This window comes from Anser anser, assembly GCF_964211835.1.
Source record: "Anser anser genome assembly, chromosome: Z".
Classification (NCBI taxonomy): domain Eukaryota; kingdom Metazoa; phylum Chordata; class Aves; order Anseriformes; family Anatidae; genus Anser; species Anser anser.
Genome location: NC_139723.1, coordinates 76,363,448 through 76,383,885, shown reverse-complemented (window position 1 = coordinate 76,383,885; position 20,438 = coordinate 76,363,448). Strand labels below are relative to the sequence as shown.

General features: G+C 41.3%; 1 long non-coding RNA gene across 2 annotated transcripts in view; it reads left to right on the top strand.

Moving 5' to 3' along the window:
- The window catches only part of LOC310889357, a 44,040-nt gene extending 25,502 nt beyond the window's left edge, over window positions 1-18,538 (top strand). Inside the window, exons 3-4 of one of the 2 annotated variants that reach the window (XR_014576539.1) lie at window positions 14,409-14,453; window positions 14,562-18,538. This is a non-coding gene — a long non-coding RNA (uncharacterized lncRNA). Of the gene's footprint in view, window positions 1-14,408 lie in introns of both variants that reach the window. The other variant, XR_014576540.1, reaches the window with a different exon arrangement.
- The last annotated feature ends 1,900 nt before the right edge of the window (window positions 18,539-20,438 follow it).

The window sequence follows — 20,438 nt, the reverse complement described above, 5'->3', positions numbered from 1 at the left end:
GAATGGTATCAGAGGTTTCTGCCTAGAGAATAAAAACAAAGCTTGTGGTAGCGAGAAGAGCAGGCAGCCAAGTGTTTGTGAATCACTTAGGTCAGTAAGTGTTCTTTATTGTTCTTATGATGTCTAATGTCTTTCTCTGGGAACTAAATCTCCTTGGGACCTTCCCTAACACTGCTTGCAAGGTGATGAGAGTGTATCTGACTTCCCTGAGTCTTCCCAGGGCAGCACTTGCATAATAGTAAGTTTGAAACATATCCATAGAGGCTGATAAATATCACTGTGGATTCAGACCAGCACCAACCTCTCCTGATGGGTATCGCACTACTAGCTTAATAATTTACTGTATTGTTAATAACTTACTGTACATAATTTACCGTACTCCTGTGATGTGGTATTTATTTCATGTGCTTTGATATATTTACCTCATAAAAATGTTTGTCTTTAAAAACAGTTCAATTGCAGAGAAGTAAATCTAACTATATCAGTGCTGTAATAATCTATTTTCATTTGTGGGTTAAAACCTTTGACAAAAACTTTTAAAGACATTTTGGAAGAGGCTTTACCTTCTTCTTTTGTGCCATGTTGCTGCCTCCTCCAGGAGTGTCCAGCAAGTCAGGCCTTTGCGTGTATATTGCCTACACACACAAAACAAAGTATCAAAAAATGCCCTTAACAAATAAATGCTCTCTTTTGAAAGGTGTTGAAATGCCCTATCATTAGTCTTGGCATCCAGCCTCTCCATCAGGCTGGTGGAGGGCATGCCCATGCTACGTGTAAATGAAAAGCATTCAACTCAACGTGACCTGCACTCATTTGCTACCCTGTCCCTTCAGCCAAGCATGTTCTGCTTGTGGGGGCGGAGGTTGCCCACCCTTAGACCTCTGGGCGACTGAGAACAAGGACTATTATTCTCTCACTCTTTGGGCTGACCTACGTTTCTCAAAGATCGTGATGCAAAGTAATTTACATTCCTAAGTAGCAAGTCACGTTTTTTGAAAGTAGGATGTGGGCTGCTAACTTACTTGGGAGCAATTTTCTGAAAAGGCCAAATTTTTGTAACATCTAGGAAAAGGAAAGCTGTTCACTAGGGAAAACAGAAATGAAGCCATAACTGATTTCCAAGCAGGTAATCTTGCACAGTGGCTAAAAGCTGACCTGTGACAGGCGCTAGCGCAAGCTGGCTATAAAAAACTTTTTAAACTGTGTTTGCTCTCCCTGAAAATGCTCATTTTATGCATTTAATCTCCCCATATCATTTAATCATGAAGTCATGTGCACTTCTAGATGTCCTGGTCCTTTGCTCAGTGTTTGCTGTTCCCAGTTGCCACATTTTTTGTAGACTATTGGACTTGCAACCTATCTGCCTTGCTTTAGGGCAGTGTGCACATTTTTATGGTAATAAAAAATTATATCATGAGGAACAGCTGAGGGAAGTGGGGTTGTTTAGCTTGGAGAAAATGAATCTCAGGGGAGACCTTATAGAGCTGTACAATTACCTTAAAGAAGGTGGGGATCGGGCTCTCCTCCCAAGCACCAAGTAATAAGACATGGGGAAATGGTCTCAAGTTGTGTCAGGGCAGGTTTAGGTTGGATATTTGGAGAAAATTCTTTCCTGGAAGGGTTGTGCAGCATTGGAATAGGCTGCCATGGAAGTGGTTGAGTCACCATCCCAAGGTCTTCAAGAAACATGTAGATGGAGAACTGAGTAGCGTGGTTTAGTGGTGGACTTCTTGGTACTAGGTTAAAGGTTGGACTAGATGATCTTAGAGGTCTTTTCCAACCTGAACGATTCTAAGATTCTACGATAATAAAACAAATACTTGCAGACCTACTTCTTCCACCCACCCAGACAAAGCATATTGATATTTAAATCTAACTGCAATAAAAGTGTGCTGTTTTTCATTTGCTCACTTTCAATATCTGTTGTACACACAACTATTTTCCTGCCACATATTTTCTTCTCCTGTATTATTTAGAGTTTCGACAAATATCACTTGCATTTGTCCTTCCATTGGTTTTCTAAGATGTTAAAACAGATAAAAAATGTATCATATTTCCAGGTTTCTTGAGTTGTTTTGGATGTACCTGTATTCTAGAGTATCCTGTCTTTTTGATGATAGTCCAATTATTCATGGAGCATCCTATACGAACTTCACCTGCTCTCTCAGTGCTACCAAATCTTGTGACTGATTTTCTTTTCCAAATGATTACTTTAATTAAAAGTATGGAAGACACTTTCCACAAGTTCTACATCTTGGGGATTTTTAACCGCAGTAATGCAGCAACAATTTTGTTTTGTTTTTACAAATGCTGAGGTCAGTGCCTAATTATTCTTGTTATAAAATCCTCCAAGTGGTTTTCATCTTCCAAACAACTCCTGCTGCGTTAAGTCCTTATCAAAACTTCAATTGCTCAGGCAGAGATTCTTTGACAAGGTTAAAACTCAAAAGTGAGCAGGGTTAATCTTGCTCAAGTGCAGACATTGTTCTACATTTCTGTTGTGGTTTAACCCAGCAGGCAGCTCAGCACTTCACAGCAGTTCGCTCACTTCCCTACAGTGGGATGGTGGAGAGAATCAGAAAAAGGTAAAACACATGGGTTGCGATAAAGACTGTTTAATAGGACAGAAAAAGAAGGGAAAATAGTAACAATAATAACAATGAAAGAATATACAAAGCAAGTGGCGCACAATGCAATTGATCACCACCTGCTCACCGATGCCCAGCCTGTCCCTGAGCAGCAGCATCCCCACTGTGCAAATCCGCCAGTTTTATTGTTTGGCATGATGCCATATGGTGTGGGACATCCCTTTGTCCAGCCTGGGCCAGCTGTCCTGGTTCTGTCCCCTCACAGATCCTGGTGCGCCCCCAGCCTCCTTGCTGGCAGGGATGCACAAGAAGCAGAAAAGTCCTTGACACGGTGTAGGTGCTGCTCTGCAACAACTGAAACATCGGTGTGTTATCAGCATTATTTTCATCCTAAATCCAAAACCATACCAGCTACTAGGAAGAAAATTGACTCTATCCCAGCCAAAACCAGGACAATTTCTCCCATTTGGTTTCTCTTTTCCAAAAAGTGAGTTGAGTGAAATGGCAAACTGCCTTGAACTGGCCGGAACGTTTCCAGTTTGCCCACAGGCAGTGGAGTCTGCCCAGCAATACGTAGCCTGCTGGGAAACAAAACGTGATTTGCTTCCAGAAACACACATAAATGCTGAAATATTTAGTGAAATTCTCTCTCTCTCTCTCTCTCTCTCTTTTTTTTTTTGGTTGCCTGTGTGGATTATTTCCTTATCAAGAGACTCTTTTTATTCCTTCCCCAAAGTAGCTCTTCTTCTGTGAAGCAAAACACCATAGAAAAACAATTTATTAATAAAAGTTTAAGCCAGTGATTCTTTCACTTACCCAGAGGCTGGGTAGGAAATGGATGAAATATTGTGACCTACACCATGCAGCCCAGCTAACTATATATAACACAACAGGCTCTGAAAATTGCAAACCTTCTTATAAAATTGTGAGCTACTTTTGGCTTTCCTGATTCAACAGCTGTCTGATCTCAGTGGGCAATTACTTCTGATTCAGTAACCTTACAAACAGCTTTTGTACTCTTTTATAATCCTCGCTTTTGAGCTGAAAACAAAAGACATTAGGCATAACTTAAAAGCCAGGACTTATTACTAGAATTCTGCAAGCTTGACAGGGCTTTGCCTTTTTCAGATTTGATCCTGGAAGCTGATCTGTTTAGCCACTGCATTAGTGCCATACTACAATATGTGTTTTGTCCAAGAATAAATGATGGGATGTTTCTGAGGGAAAGGCAGGATTATAAATATGTATACAGAGAATATAAAAACAAACAAACAAACAAAAATAAAAACAAAAGAAACAACCTTAAACTTTTGAATTTTAATGTAAGCTCAAGAGAGATTAGCCATTTCTTTGTGTAACATAATGACATCTATTTAAAGCCAAAGTTTATGCAGATGGTTTGTCTCTGTAGAGAAGGTGGCAGGGTGGATGTAGCGTGAGTGGAGGCAAAGGGCCCGTGGGCAAGAAGCCAATGTATGATTCTGCAACAAATGGGGAAAGAGGAAATGTGGTCTAATCCATTTCAGCAGCTCCCATGTTACCTGCATTTTGCCAGAGATGATATCCAAACACGCAACCTGTGTCAAGAGGAGAGGGCAGCACTGTCTGGTGCAGCACCCATGCTGCACTGTGTGTATTTGCAACACAAGAGTCTGATTCCTGTGCATCTGTTGCAGCATTCTGTGTGCACATCTCCAAAAGCAAAGGTGCTATATGTCCTAGTAAGTCTGGTTTTCAGGATCTCTGCACTGTTGTCTGACTTCATCTGTTCAGACAATATAGGCATCTTTGCATGCAGTTACTGCATGTGATACAGTAATGCAGGTTTCTGTGCCTCTGACACTGCTTCAGTTTGCTGGTAAATGCAAGGTTGGCTGCAGTGGGACATTATCTTAAAATGATTGCAAAATCTTTGGCGTATCAGTGTTATGAATTTGTAAAAGTGATACTTTAAACAGCTATTTTAAAAAAATTAAACCAGAAACTTACTCCAACTATAAGCGAATGATAACTGACTTTTCTTGATAGCCTAATGTCTGTTGCAGATTTTGCTTTATAGGACTGTTGACTTCAAAAACACCTAAAAATGGTAGACTGAAAATCTGAAACTAGTTAAGATACAGATCAATAGCTGATAATTCATATCTTCTTTATGTTGCTGTTTGAACTCATGTCATATATGAAGCTTTTTCTGTGAAACACTTCACCAGTTTGTGCATCTGTTAAAAGATTTAGAATGGAAAAATTCAAGGTGTGTCTTGTGTGAAAAAGCCCAATAATAAATTCCTGCTGCTTCAGCACATTATTTTAACAAATATATTGAGTGGAAAGACTGGCTGAAGATTTAACATGCTACTTAAAATTCTTACCACCATTATTTTCTGAACTTTCAAATAAAAGCAATGCAATATGTATGGATGAATTTTGAAATACCCGTTGTTGGTTCAGGTGTTCAAATTAAGCTCGCCCTTCAATCAAAGCTTGGCATGTAATCCAAACTTCCAAACATGAACTAAAAGAGTTTTTTTTCTCTCCTTTTAAAAAATGTGTGTGTATATTTTCTCACATCACAAAACACTTTACATAATACAAATATAACCTATTTTACTTTGCCCTAGGGCAATTTCCATTCTGTAGTAAAAGTTGCTCTATTATCACAAAACCATATGAAGCATGGTGAAAACTTGTTCAGCTAAAATACTGAAATGATGTGTGGATTCCCAACACAAGATTTGTGACTTTCATGGCAAAATGTACATTTCCTTCAGAACTTCCCTTGCATATAAAAGAACTGCAAATAAATCAAAGTAAGATAAGCTCCAACATATGACCACAGAGCCCATTCACCATGGGCTTAAACTGCGAGAAAATAACATTTTTAAAGAACTGCTTGCATGTACACTCAACCTTGACCCTGACACTGAGCATCGACCCAGTTCAAAGTCAGGTTCCCAAAGTGATTTTGCTATTGCAACTTCGGGAAAGGCTGTACAGAGGTCTGCTTGCACAGGGTAAGCACTTGCAGTCCAAAAGCCCAAGGGCTGGCCAAGTAAATCTGAAATTTAAACAGGGAGGTCAGAATGGCTTGACTCAATGGACTTGAAATTAAAGTTTGGCAGGAAATAGTTTTTCTGTCCCGTAACCCTTTTCATCTTATATATATATACATATATATATATATATTTTTTCCTACAGTGGGATAAAACCAAGATAATTTGAAGCTTTTTGAGAAATAGAGAGGAAAACACTCCAATGCCTGTTATTAAATATCCTGCATATGAGCCATGCAGGATGCTTCTTTCTCTTCCTTCAGACATGGTCATACCTGGAGAAGAGAAGCTCTGTAGAATCGAAGGGCCAGGGCAGCAGTGCTGGGAGGGAGAGTGTGGTAATGCTGTCAAAATACTGGCAGTACATCACTGCATATATCCATTCAGGGTGCACGCCTGGACTGCCAAATACTCTAATTTCCTGGTGTGTCATTATTTGGGGGCATCCAAGCCTCTGCTCCTTTACTTTCTCATCATTATTAAGATGATCTTTGTGTTCAGGAGGAAAACCAAAGACTGGTTCTGCTATTTCCCCCCACTGAAAATTGATTTCTCACCTCTCATGTCTCTTTAATCTCTGTTGGATGGAAAGCTCCAGGCTCTGGGAGAGCTGTCTGGGTGCTTACCATGCCCTCATCCCTAACTGGATCTAGACAAGAATGTGAGCATGTCCCCCTCTCCCAGAAGGGATCATGCACTTCGCTCATAAGAGAGAAGCAGCAATATATTTATGAATGAAAACAGTGATTTAGCGGGTCTTAATCGTGGATGAGACACCAATTTAACAAAATTCTAGTGGTAAATGTGACATTAGCAAGATTTGTGAAGGCGAGGTCATTTGATTATTTACTGCATAAAGTACAGGGTCAGGCTGAAAACATCAGGCCTCATGTTGTGTAATGAGGTTCAGAATGGAGTCCCTTTTGCTGTTCAAACCCCAAAGAATCAAGATGGCCAGAACCCATCCCAATCTCAGACTTAATGTTTTTATGGCTAAAAGATTATATGCACAATCAATCTTTTATGTCACTTAGCTAAGATCACAAAATTTCAGCATATTTAGCAACTTACCTGCTGAGTTTCAACAGGCTAGCTATTAGTCACTTACCAAGTGTCTTTTGCAGCTCAGGAATCTCTTGACCTTGAGGAGTAACCTCAAGAGGCATCCCTATAGAAGGGGAAGGTCCAGGCATGCAGCCCGCAACAACATGGGAGAGCAAAATGGGCTCTGGGCTGTCTCTTGTTCATAGGATGAGACGAATGAGTACTAGTTGTATTAACATACCAGCTGTATTTGGGTAGTGCATACTCCCTTAGCCCTTGTATTTGTCTGCCCCAAACCCACCTTGAGCCCAGTTTATTGCCCAAGCAGGGTTACAGGAGGAAGGGTCAGGTTAGGGAGGGCCAGGGGAGTACACCACCACACCCCACGCCCCTTTACAAATAAGCAGCTTCTGTTTCCAGAAGGTCTTTAGAGATATGTGTGTGGGAAATACGTTATTTAGCTAACAAGGGTTTAACAGACTGTATTCAACTCACAGTCATTCAGCCTCTGCCTCTTTAATATGCCAGGACTTTCTCCAAAACTATTTGCTTTGTATTCTGAAATTTTTATTCTTTTTTTTTTTTTTAATGTTCTTTGTAGACTTTGACCCATTTTAGCCTGTTTCCTTAAAAAAATGGACCAAGATGATGGCGCTGTCTGTACTTCCCAACCCCAGAGATTATGATGGTTGTAGTTCCTATTTTTGTCTTTTTAAAAGGATTTTGTTTGCTTGTTCATTGATTCCTCAGGTATAAAATGCTCTGTAATTCTCTAGTGGTTCCCAGTGCTAAATTTGATCTTAAAATCTGTGAGTGTGATGGTGATGAAAAGCTGATACAAATGTTTACAAATTCTTGATCATATTTTCTAAAAATCTTGACAAGGCTACAATTCTACATATTCCATGTATTGCATTAAAACTCTCGAGGTTTCTTGTAGCAGCATCCAGGAGAGTTCTGATATAGTATTTTTGTCCAGCACAGAATCTTTTCCAATAAATAAAATTAAAAAATTAAAAATATATACTCAACACACATGAAAGACTGGTCATGAGCTTTTGAAGAAAATGAAAAACAAATGTGGCTAAAGTTTTGTGTCTTTAACTTAGTTTTCCTGAGTGTCTCGATTTTCATTCTAAATATGAAATGATCTCTCACTTGGTGAAAGCAAAAAGTGATGGGATATGAAAACGTCTTTGAGAATCTTCATAAAACTACTTGCATGCAAACTCTAGGCCAGCTTGGAATCCAACCTTCTCTCTCCCTCCCCTCCCTTTTGTTTTTTTCAAACACCTAATTTTGTTTTGGAATAGCTAATCACCACTGCTTGAAGGATTCATTGTGAAAAACTGATCTTGAATTAAAATTTGAAATGAAGTTAAATGATGTTCACTGCTCATTTAACTAGTATCAATCTAATGATGGTAACAGTCCAAGCAAAATGTCAGTAGATGTCCCCGCATTAATCTCAGGTTTTACTTTCCTTTTTAAAGCCCACACAAATATTCAATTACAATTAAAATCAGAAGAAATGCCATGCTAGGAAAGAGATGAGTGTTGTTCTAGCCCTGATCCCCAAGCAGGATCAATTGCACACAGATGCTCCTCTAAACTGGTTCACACGAAGGCATTGCTGACATCTCCCTTGATGAAATGTAGGCCTATTAGTCCAGGTTTTAGAGGGCAGACAGGCCTGGGTAACAGGCTCTGCCCTCCTGATTTGCATTTACATTTCACATATTTGAAGGCAACTACCACTTTTCAGTTGTGCTTCCTATTCTCTGGGCCATGCAACCCCCTTTTCCCTTCTGCTGTTAACTGTGGCAATTCCTTAGGGCTCTCAGCCAGCATGTCCCACCACTCCTCCCAGCCAGTGCCACTTTATTAGCAATGATGACTTATATACCACAAACCAAATCACTCATGAAAATGTCAAATTGATCCCCACTTAGGGCACAGTGGCTGAGAGTCCTGCTAGATTCTTCCTTCTAAAAAACAAAACAAAACAACAACAACAACAACAACAACAAAAAACAGATACCTACCTGCTCTGGTTTCTACCAGTTAAGCACCCACTTCATTGTTGATTCATCTAGAAAATTTTTCTTTGGTTAACTTCTGAGAAAGCCTAGTAAGGGTTTTGTCACTGTTCTGTGTAAATCAACATAAATGACATTTGCGGTTTCTCTCCACCCACAATGCCTGTTATTGTCATAAAGAAAGCTGGAGTGGTTTCATGTGATTTGTTCTCAACAATTCCATGTTGCCTGTAATTTATTGCCTACTTACCTCAGAAACAGTTGTTTATTGTCCTTGTGTATTTTAGTAACTGGAATGAAGCTGACTGGTTTCTCTTTTCTTCTTTTTCTCCTTTCCTCCCTATAAAAGTACTTTATTTCTGCTTTTCCCAGTTTTTGGGAACGTCTCTGTACATCAGGCATTTTCAGTGAGAGCAGTTAGCAGCTCTGCAGCTGAACCACTTCTCAACCTGATGTGAATTTCATCAAGTCAGTTCATTCAAAAGTCATATATTTGCTCCTTACTCTAACCTAATTTCTATTATCCCATAAAGAATGTGAATTATTTTGCCATCAGCTTGAGAAAATATGGTTAAAATCTTCAGATTTTCCAGCCTTAATTGTTTGTATCTTTTCCTCTACACTAAGTAATGGACTCTTTCCTTAATCTTCTTAATACTAATGTATACTTACAGTCCATTTTATTGTTATGTTTGGTGTCCCTTGCTAAGACTTACGAAAGTTATTCATATATTCTTAGCTCTGGGGCCAAATCTTACATGCACTTTGTTACTATCAGTTAAATGGAAAAGTCAATCGAACTGGGACATCCTGTGTCAATTTAGAGTTGTATTGACAGTGTCACAAAATGTTGGGGAGAAAAAGAATGGGAAGTTTTATGGTAGCATAGAAAGGATAGTTTAAATATGTTTTATGTAACCTGATGGATCGAGCAGGTTGGCAAGATTTCTCCTGGGGAGAAAGGACAATGCGTTTGAAGAAGAAAGAACCTGTAACTGTGAAAACAACAGCAACAACAACAAATCATAATTCACCAATACTAACTTGGTTCACTTGGATCCTGATACTGGTGACACAATGATGTCAGTTCTGATTTGCCCTCCACAAGTAAGGTCAAAGCATTGGTGACTTGTATAGCCCTTACATCTCTTTCATAATTAGGTTTACTGTTTTCCAATCTTTCCTCAAAGCCCTCACCTAAGACAATAAGATCATCATATCTCTTGTTAAAAGATCAGGCATGCTTCATCTGTATGTTCAGAAAAAATATCTTCATATATTAAAGCATTATCTTTCATATAGATGGCCCATATATTAGAGCTCATACAAAATTCTTTTTTTTTTTTTTGGTGGCTGTGGTTTTTGTTGTTTTTGCAAAATCCAAAGGAAGCTAAAGTGAATGAAAGCCATTAAGTGATGCAAATAAAGTACTTCAAAGAGTTTTAACCATACATGTATAATTTATAACATTCATTACCACTATAAATTTTTAGCCATACATATATATGATGTACAACTATACATGTATAAAAGGGGTGAAAATCACACACAGGTTGCATCTTCAGCTAAGGTGTAAGATCACCTCCTAGCTGAGATGTATCTTTGGTGCAGATCTTGGGCCTCAGACAGAGAAGGTCTGAGGGCTCTGATGTGCTGCTGTTCCCACTAAAGCAGCATTCCCAAGCCCTTGTTCTCAGGCAGAGCACTGCAAAGCTTCTCGGAGATGTGAGTTGTCAGTAGATTTCTGTATAAATGTTATTTTTCTAGGTCATTTCTGCAAGGCCTCTGCAGCATTTGCTGACTGCAGTGAGTAAAGGGGGGATGCTGAGAGCATGAAAGATAAGCAAATTTAGCAAGTGCATGGAGAGGAAACTGTACTTCCTCCAAACCATTCTCAGCACTGTTCCTAAGCTGTTTACTTCCTATTTTGATACCTAGAGCAACAGGAGACAAGGTTTCCAAGCAGGCTTCGATTGGCCTTGGGCTCTGTTTAGCCTTGCTTCCTATCAGGAAGCAATTGTGATAAGGTCTGGGACTTTGTTCTGGGAGGTTTTTCCATCCATAATGTTGGGAACACAGTACTTTATTATTGTGCTGGTTTATGAAGAAGTTTTGAGGCACTTTAGTGATTTTAAGAGGTTTTTGTGTACTAAACGCTGCGGTTCCGACAAACGCAGTACATGTTCAATTTTATAGTCTCTGTATTTCCTGCTAAGAGAATTATCTGACCACTGCCAGCAATGCACAGACAAGTCCTAGCACCCACCTACCCCTTTCCTGGGGTCCAGCTTGTGCTGGTGTTCCAGCCAGCATGAAGAATCCTGAGCCCTTTAGCAGAAAAATTGCTTTTCACTCTGCTTGCTGACTGCCCTGTCCCTCCGTGCAAGTGGCATTTCCATGTGACCTTAAGAGTGGTCACTTAAGCTACAAGATCCTTCCCGGCCAAAGCCAAAAGAAGAAGGAAAGCTTGGGTGCAAGCACGCAAAACCCACTGGTAATTCTTCATTTCACTGAGCTGTCGGTCCAGATACATTTGCAACAAGACCCTAAGAAAAACAGTCCCTAGTAAGTAGTAAAATGAAAAGTCAGGAATAAATATGCAGTAAAATATACCAGACATGTAATTCACAGTGTTCTGCTCCCTGCAGAGACATGGAAGGACCATATTTAAGGACAAATTGATAATTATTATTTATCAGGTTCCATTCTTGGCTGTTTCGACGAGAAGATTGCCGAACAGCATAACCTCCTTGCTTCAAAATGGACATATTGTACCCAATAATTTCTATCCTCCTCTTCACTTTACTGGCACTAGTATTGTTGAGCAGGAAGAGCAGAAAAGAAAAAAAAAATGATAAAAGGCAAATTTTCTTGCAAGCTTTTGACAGAGCCCTGAGGTATTTGTGATGCTTTGAAGAAATCTTTGTCACCCTCCTTTGTGTCTTGTTTGGTAGAGTCAAAACACATTTCTGGATTTATATCCCATCTGTGTACTAGTTGTGCAGCCCTTGTTTTCTAGTTTTTCTCATGTTTGTAACTCTCACCCACCTGTCAATGACAGTATTTTTACATTTGTTTCGCATTTGCCTGTGTTTCACTGAAATGCAAGCATTTGCCTGTTGCTTTCTTACAGTTCTGTTGCTGATGCCAGACAGGTGCCTTTCATGCATACAGTGTTTCTTTTTCATTTCTCAATGGTCTGCTTTGGAAATTTTTGCTTGGGATGGGATCTGCTGATTCCTTTTGATTGTATAACTGCTGGGGACCTCGGACAGCAGGTGCTGTTGCTGTTCCTTAGCTTCCTTTCTTTGTTTTCATTTTGACTCTGATCACAATGCTGAAATATTACCAAGTTGCTGGATTTTTACAGACTGTTTTTGTTTCTCTGCAAGAATTAGAAATTTTCACACCGTCTTAATGTAAGGAAAACACATTTTGGAAGAAATATGTTCACAGGCTTGCTCTGTAGTTGATGGGTTGCCAGCATCTTTTGGCTCCACTTGGAATGTGTGAGAAATGGTGTGACTTTCTGTGTGAGTGGCTAGAAGCTGTAATGGTCTCCTGGGGTTTATTAAATGAATAGGAAAATGTCAGGGTAATTTTTATGAATATTATAAATTACACATGGGAGGTCATTTAAAAAGTGTACAAATAACTGTAGGGAGGCCTTATTTGTTCTTTTCTTTGCCAACTGTACTGCAGAAATAAAAGTGGTAGGTAGAACTGGGGCTTTGATTTATTTGCTCTGAGGAAGGAAAAAGAAGAAAAAATACATGCATATGTATGCCTACATTTCTCACCTCATTTCAGCAGAATAGCTGTCGAAATACTGTTTCAAAACAAACCTTAAGAAATTTTCTTTTAGAGGATGTGGAAAGCAGTATTTCAAGGAGGGTGTTATCTGCTTGGGCACTTGGCTGATTTAAAAACAAATTTACATTGGGCATTTGTACCTGCTTTCTACCCTGGACCTACTCAGGGCTGGCAGTGAGAAGCCCAAGAAGGGCACAGCATATGTGATGGCACAGGTGGGATCTGTGCCTCTTCATGGGAAAGGTTTTGCCAGACAGCTGAAGGAGCAGCAGCAGAACACCTGATCTAAGTGCTGTGGTTTGGACCAGCAGCACTGGTGGCACTGGGAGTGCAGCAGGAAAGCAGGCTGCGAGTGTCACTCCCATCCACCCAATGGCCGTCACTCAGTTATATTGAAAAAGCAGTTCTAATATTTAAAACTGTTTATATCTAAAGAAAAGAAGGCTGATTTTTGTAGGAAACTCACATGAGTTTCCTGACATCTCTTTCTTTGCTTGTAGGTATATCAGTAAAGCACAGGCTTATCACAGTTGCTTGATCACACCAGGCTGTGACCTACTGACAGAAGAAGGAATACAAAGAATCACAGAATCACAGAATTGTAGGGGTTGGAAGGGACCTTGAAAGATCTTCGTGTCCAACCCCCCTGCCAAAGCAGGTTCCTTAGAGCAGGCTGCCCAGGTACGCGTCCAGACGGTCCTTGAATATCTCCAGAGAAGGAGACTCCACAACCTCCCTGGGCAGCCTGTTCCAGTGCTCCATCACCCTCACTGTGAAGAAGTTCTTTCGCATGCTGGTGCAGAACTTCCTGTGATCCATTTTGTGGCCATTACCCCTTGTCCTGTCCCCACAAACCACTGAAAGAAAGGTTGGCCAAATCCCTCTGTCTCCCACACCTCAGGTATTTACACACATTGATGAGATCCCGCCTCAGTCTTCTTTTCTCCAGGCTGAACAGACCCAGGTCTCTCAGCCTTTCTTCATAGGGAAGATGCTCCAGGCCCCGTATCATCTTTGTGGCCCTCCTCTGGACTCTTTCCAGGAGAACCCTGTCTTTCTTGTACCGGGGAGCCCAGAACTGGACACAGTACTCCAGGTGAGGCCTGACCAGGGCAGAGTAGAGGGGGAAGATCACCTCTCTTGACCTGCTGGCCACAATCCTTTTAATGCATGCCACGATCCCATTGGCCCTCTGGGCCACCAGGGCACACTGCTGGCTCATGGTCAACCTGTCGTCTACCAGGACCCCCAGGTCCTTCTCCTCAGAGCTCCTCTCCAGCAGGTCGTCCCCCAGCCTGTACTGATATGTCCGGTTGTTCCTTCCCAGGTGCAGGACTCTACACTTGCTCTTCTTAAACCTTATTTGGTTTCTTCCTGCCCATCTCTCCAGCCGGTCCAGGTCTCGCTGAATGGCAGCACAGCCTTCTGGCGTGTCAGCCACTCCTCCCAGCTTTGTGTCATCGGCGTACTTGCTGAGGGTAGACACTATTCCTTCATCAAGGTCGTCGATGAAGATGTTGAACAAGACCAGACCCAGCACCGACCCCTGGGGAATGCCACTAGTCACAGGTCTCCAGCCAAATTCTGGGCCACCAATCACCACCCTCTGAGCTCAGCAAGTCAGCCAGTTCTCAACCCACCTTACTGTCCACTCCTCTATCCCACACTTTCTCAGCTTTGCTATCAGGATGCCATGGGAGACAGTATTGAAAGCCTTGCTAAAGTCAAGGTAGATGACATCCACTGCTCTCCCCCCATCTACCCAGCTGGTGATGCCATCACAGAGGGCAACAAGGTTGGTCGAGCATGACTTCCCCTTGGTGAATCCATGTTGACTACTCCTCATAACATTCTTCTCTTCCAATTGCTTGCAGATGGCATCCAGAACAAGCTGTTCCATGACCTTTCCAGGGACAGAGGTGAGACTGACTGGCCTGTAGTTTCCTGGATCCTCCTTCTTGCCCTTCTTGAAGACAGGAGTGACATTGGCTATCCTCCAGTCTTCAGGCACCTCTCCTGTTCTCCAGGACCTTTCAAAGATGATAGAGAGCGGTTCGGCGATCACCTCTGCCAACTCCCTTAGCACACATGGATGCATCCCATTGGGACCCATGGATTTGTGTGCGTTGAGCCCACTCAGACACTCCTGAACCACTCTCTTGTCAACCAGGGGGGAGCCTGGTGAGAAGGTGAAGGCTGGTGAGAAGGATGTTTTCTGTTCAGGTGAGACTCTACTAATTCATCCTATAGCTTATTAGCCGAGTACAGTGTTACTACTGCTGGCTTTCTCATTCCATGTGTTGTGGAGCTGATGAGTGTAATTCCAGAACTTAAAACCCTGTCTTAACTCATGTGGTAAAGGACAAAACCAGTCTCAATACAAATGACAAACATGCCCTTTGGGGTAACATTTTTACATGCGCTTTAGTTTGTAATCACGTCCATCCAAATCCCTAGATGTGTTTCTAATTCAAAACATTTCATAAACAATGTGCTCCCAACAAACCAAACTGTTATTCCTGCTGCCTCCTACTGACAAGTGGCCACCCAAGCTAATGAAAAAAATCAGAGAAAAAGCACATTAGGCAAGCAAATTTTTCACTATTTTATTTTAAATCATTCAAACCAGGCTCTGATGGAGTACAAAAGCATTGTATGTGAGCCAAATGTAATGATGTGGAAAGGCAGGCCCTCTAACTTATTGGGGTTAAAGTCTAAGCAGAATATTAAATAATAATTGGCTCCTTTACTACACAGAAGGACAACTGGACTTTTTCTGTAGCAGCTTGTGTGGAGACACTAATAGTGGTAATTGCAATAGTATCTGACAGGTACGACTGCAAGAAGACCATGGCATTTTCCTCATGTGTATTATATGGAAGGTTACTGTAATGAATTGAAGGGTGGTTTATAGCATTGTCCTAAATGCTTCTGTTCTGATTTTTCTTTCATTCCTGGTTCTCTTTGATCAATTCAGGTTGCACGAGGTATAAACAGATTCATCCATTTTACATGCCACATTTAGAATCTGAGAGGACTCAGTTCTTCCTTCATCTTATACAGACTAAACATTTAATAACAAGCCACATAAAATTCTTACTAGGGAATTTTAGCAAGGGAAGTTGGTTTACAATCTCCTGCTTACACCTTATAAAGACACATTTCAAATCTTGTAAGGCTTGATGCACTGTACCTCATTTATTTGTTCAGTCTAAAGCAAGTGCCAGAACTTTTGTTTGCTTCTTCTGTAAAAGAAACAAGCATTTCAGTTCATTTCTCTGTAAAAGGAGTTTACAGTCCTTGCATCATTTTATATCTTCATAATTGGCTAAGACCATCTGAAAATTCAAAGCAGCTGAGGGAACAGACTTGCAGCCAGAAGAACTAGAGTGATGGGACTGTGGTTCCCTTCTGAGGCATGTTGAATAACCACAATAATTAACTTAGTATTTCTCAAGTTATTTTTTTTAAGCCTACAAACACTGTGGGGAATAACAATCACCTGGAACACACAAGCGTTGAAATTAAACCATGAACGTCAGAGTGGGAGATGGGGTGCCTTCGTCTTTCCTTTCCTGGTGCCAGAGGACAGACTGTACGTCTTGCCCAGAGGTCTGGGGGAGGACCTCCCTTCCTACTGAGTCCTCAGCAGAGTCCTCTGCGCCATGAGGTTTGGCTCTGCGCCCCTCTTGCTGGAAAACTGCCCTCAGCGCTAGAAAATCCCAAGGCATCGTCGGCCAGTGCCCTCCACATCGTTGGAGCTGCATCCTGCGAGCCCTCTCCTGCCGTCAGGGCAATGTCTGCTGAATGATGATCCATGGGTTTGGTCCAAGCAAACTCCTGCTCCGTGGTGCATGGTGACGGGCCAGCCCTGCTCCACAATGGGAGGAGGAACGTGAGGTATAATGTATAATGTACAGAAAGGTCTGGATCCTCTCCTACGTGGCTACTGCACAGTAGCCAGTGTGGGGTAGGCTGTCACTGGGGTGATACCTACATAAATCTGCCCTGTGCTGCTGGGTAAATCTGGGAGGTGATGCAGCAAGAGAACGCTGTGTGTGCAGAGAGAAAGTGGTGGAGAGAGGGATACAGGGTGGAGATTGGACAGGTATATACAGGGAAGACAGATTTCCCATATAGACAATGTCAAAAAATTATATATATATTTGTATGTATATATGTTTATGTATTCTAATGCATCAGACATACAGAGTTTTAAAACTTTTTACAGAAGGTGATTTAGTACTCCACTCCTCAAGCTTCTCATCAAAACTTCTCATTTCCCGTGGCTGACCCTTCTCTGGAAATTTACTTCTGCCCATGGTGACACAGCCCTTTCAGCTCCTCCACCAGCACTGGAAAACACAGGGATCTTGGGAGAGAGACTGTAGAAAACTACAGATTCAGTATCTGCAAAGCTTTTTGGAGCCAGCACTCCAACAAGGAGTGGTGTGCTCCTCCATGACTCTAACCACCAATGTCCTCCCAGCTCCAAAGTGAAGGATGGGCTGAATTACAAAAGTACAGCATTTCATTGACCAAGACAAACATATACACCTCAACTTGCCTGTTTTAGAGAATACCTTTTCAGACATAACTTTGATATTAGCTTTTTTTTTTCTTTTTTTTTTCCTTTTTTTTTTTTTCAGTGATCGGTAAATTTTGAAGACATTAAGACTGTGAGATTCTCTGTGGTTGTAGAAACCCATTTAAAGCTTCTTCTTTATTAATGGCTTTGGAAATTCCTTACCAAGACTTACGGTAAGTTAAAGGTAAAGCATGGATAATATTTCAGCCATCAAGAAAAAAGGTTTTCAGAATTGCTGGTCAGACTGTAGCATCCTGGGGCAAAATGGAACCACATGGGGTACTGAATCAAGACTGCTGTCTTCAGAGGTGATCTTCAGAAGATGAATTTCTACACCAGACGTCCTCCCATACCATGGTGCATAAAAAACACCATAACAAAGTGAAGATCCAGCAGTAAAAGACCAAAAGACACAATTGCAGGGTGATTTTGGAAGAAAACAGGAGCAATCTGGACCATCAAGAGCAACTGCTCTGAAGACCTCACTCATTTTTTCCACAGAAATCAAAAGTACACGAGTCTATGGCAGGGAATAAAAGAAATGTTCAGTAATAACTGGGACTCAGTATAAATAATGAAGGGGTGTAAAGAATGTATATGACTGGAATGTACAACCATAGAAGATTTTAAAAACCTAAAATGAAAATAAAAGCCTTTATGAATTCTGCAGGGAGTGCATTCTTGGCACCATCCTCTAGAGGGGAAGTTAGGAAAGGAAAATCATTACGTGATGAGGAGGGTAGGTAGGTAAAGGGGAATGTAGGTATTGAAAATAAAAACAAAAACTTGTCAGGGATATGAGCTAAGTAATGTACACAAGAGCTACAGGAAGAAGAAAACATTCTAAGTCAAATGATTGTGGTTTCTCCTTCGTCTGGAGAATTATACAGCATTCTCCTGACTCCAAATGGGCATCACATCAAAAATGTTAATGAGAGAGACTGTGTTTTCAGCTTGTGCTTTATAGGTGGTTAAGCATTTTCTTATTGGGACAGTAGTGGCAAGGACAGGTTCATTGATGGTTTGAAACAATCTGGGATTTGTAATTTTATTCTAGAACTGCTGGGCTACAACTAATCTCTCATGAAGGCATGGGGAACATGCATTTGGCTTTTGCAGAGAGGGTAAGGAGAAGTATGCTAGAAGACCTCCTCTCCTCATCTATATCCCATGAGGCCAGGATGCTAGCAGCTCATCTGCTTCCTTTCATGTGGCAATTTGTCTGAACACAAGCTGGACAAGCTCTTGGTTTGCCTGGTGCCAATCAGCAGACAAGATTGCATTCACTGTCCCCACAACTGCCTGCAAGGGATTCAGAAAGGTCAAAGTGCTTTGGTGTTGAGCTTGTGTGCCTGAAACACATCTTTAATGTCTACTTTCTTAGAAAATTTGCTTGCATGAAATTTGGATTTTACCTGGAACAGAATTCCTGGACTTCACAGCAGTGGTGCATGGATGCGTGCTGCCATAGGTCTGGCTGCCTGTGCCTGCCCTCATGCTTGTAGGCAAAATTTTTGGAACCTGCCCCCTTATCTCTGGGCCAGACAGTGGGGATAGTTTTGTGATGCCTGAACTCCCGCAGCTCTCCAGTGGGTATAAAACCCAATGTGTACATTAACTTTATGAACCAAACCAGTGTATTTGCAGTGTTTCAGCAAAATATTCTCTTTGGCACAAATAGTGACAGATTACAAAGGTGTTTAGGAGCTGCAGGTTGTAGATAAACACCTACTGGGATTTCAACAGTGCTGGTGTTGGCCAGGTGCCTAAAACCCAGCTGGCTTCAGTTCCTAATTACCTTTGTTACGTTGGCCACTTTTTTAAAGATGCACGCATACAGTAGGAAAGAGTTCCCTGAAAGTGTATGCTGCAGTTCAGAGTGTACCAATTCCCGGGCAGAACTTAAAGCTTCAAGTGAGTTGAACAAAAGGTGTAACACATACATGCAGGAAGAGTATGTTGCATATTGGATGTATGTGCCACTCTGCAGGTTCTGCAGCTTGCTAATCACTGGCATTGTTTTGCTACTAGTTTACATAGGAAAACCAAAAGCCAAACAAGAACCCAAAAAGAGCAACAGCTGCAAGGTGCAGCAAGCAATTGCTAAAGCAGACTGAGACTGAATGTTTCATTTTGATCGCAGGGAGCCCTGCTCCAAACAGGCTGCCAGATGGCAACTGGCTAAAAGCTAAGGTGAGTTTCTGCTTGCAGATAAATCCTGAGATCTAAACTGTTTTAAAGAGGGCCAGATTCTGCTCCCCTTATTGAAAACAAAGAGCCCCTTCCTCCTGGACACTGCTCACAGAAAGCTCAATGGGAAACAATTCTGGAGTCAAACACATCCCGCTGTGCAAATGTGGGTGCAAGATTCTGCATGGCAGAGAGCCTGTATCTGCTTGTATGCTGCCTTTTTATTTTCATTCTTTCCCAGTTAATAGTGTGCCACCTCATGTCATTGCAAAGAGACTTCCTTTGTTTTGTTTTCCTTTTGTTTATAGTTTGCTGTTATCATAGATGACCTCAATGGGTGAAAAAGTGAGTTTTTCTTTCAAGGGTTGTGTTGGAAAGTTGTCTGTAGGAAGTACTACAGGCCTTGGTGTCCTGCCAGTTCTGCACACTGAAGTGACTGCTTTCTCTTGGATGGGAAATTCTACTTTTTATTCCCAGAGGGCTGCTTTAACACTTAAACATTTTTATTTTTATTTTTTATTTTATAAATCCAAGAGTCTGAATTATATCCTTGTGGTTAGGAAAAAAAGACATTTTACTAGAGAAGCAACTTGTTATGACCTTAGGTAAAATGCCAACTGCAATAAAAAGTACTTTCAAGTGTCATTTATCTATTAAGCAAGATTTAAAGAGACACTCACAAATATCTGGCTCCGCTTGCCAAAATCTATATAGCCTTTTATTCTCAGAGATAATGATGTAAAATGTAGCTTGTCTCTTTCAGACTAATGGCCTGATTTTTGTGGTCAATACACATTCACTAGGAGTTTTTTCAAGTAAGCATGATAAGCTCAGGCTCTAAAATCAGACCTCATTATACCCCAGGCATTTTTGTAGCTTCCCTCCAATGCAGAAGCTGGATTGTGACCAGCAAGCTTCACAACAGTTTCCTCCATATTTTCTAAGGAGTTCACAAGGTGTCCTCATTTCCAAGGGGGGTGGGTAGGAGGGAAATGGATGATATCCAAGGGAAGTGTGGGGATCCCAGAAGTGCATCTACAGAGAAAACAGATCGTTTCCCCATCAGCCCCACCGAGGCTGTAGAGAAAAATAAGTATTAAGGCTTGTTTGCTCTCCTTCTGTTTCA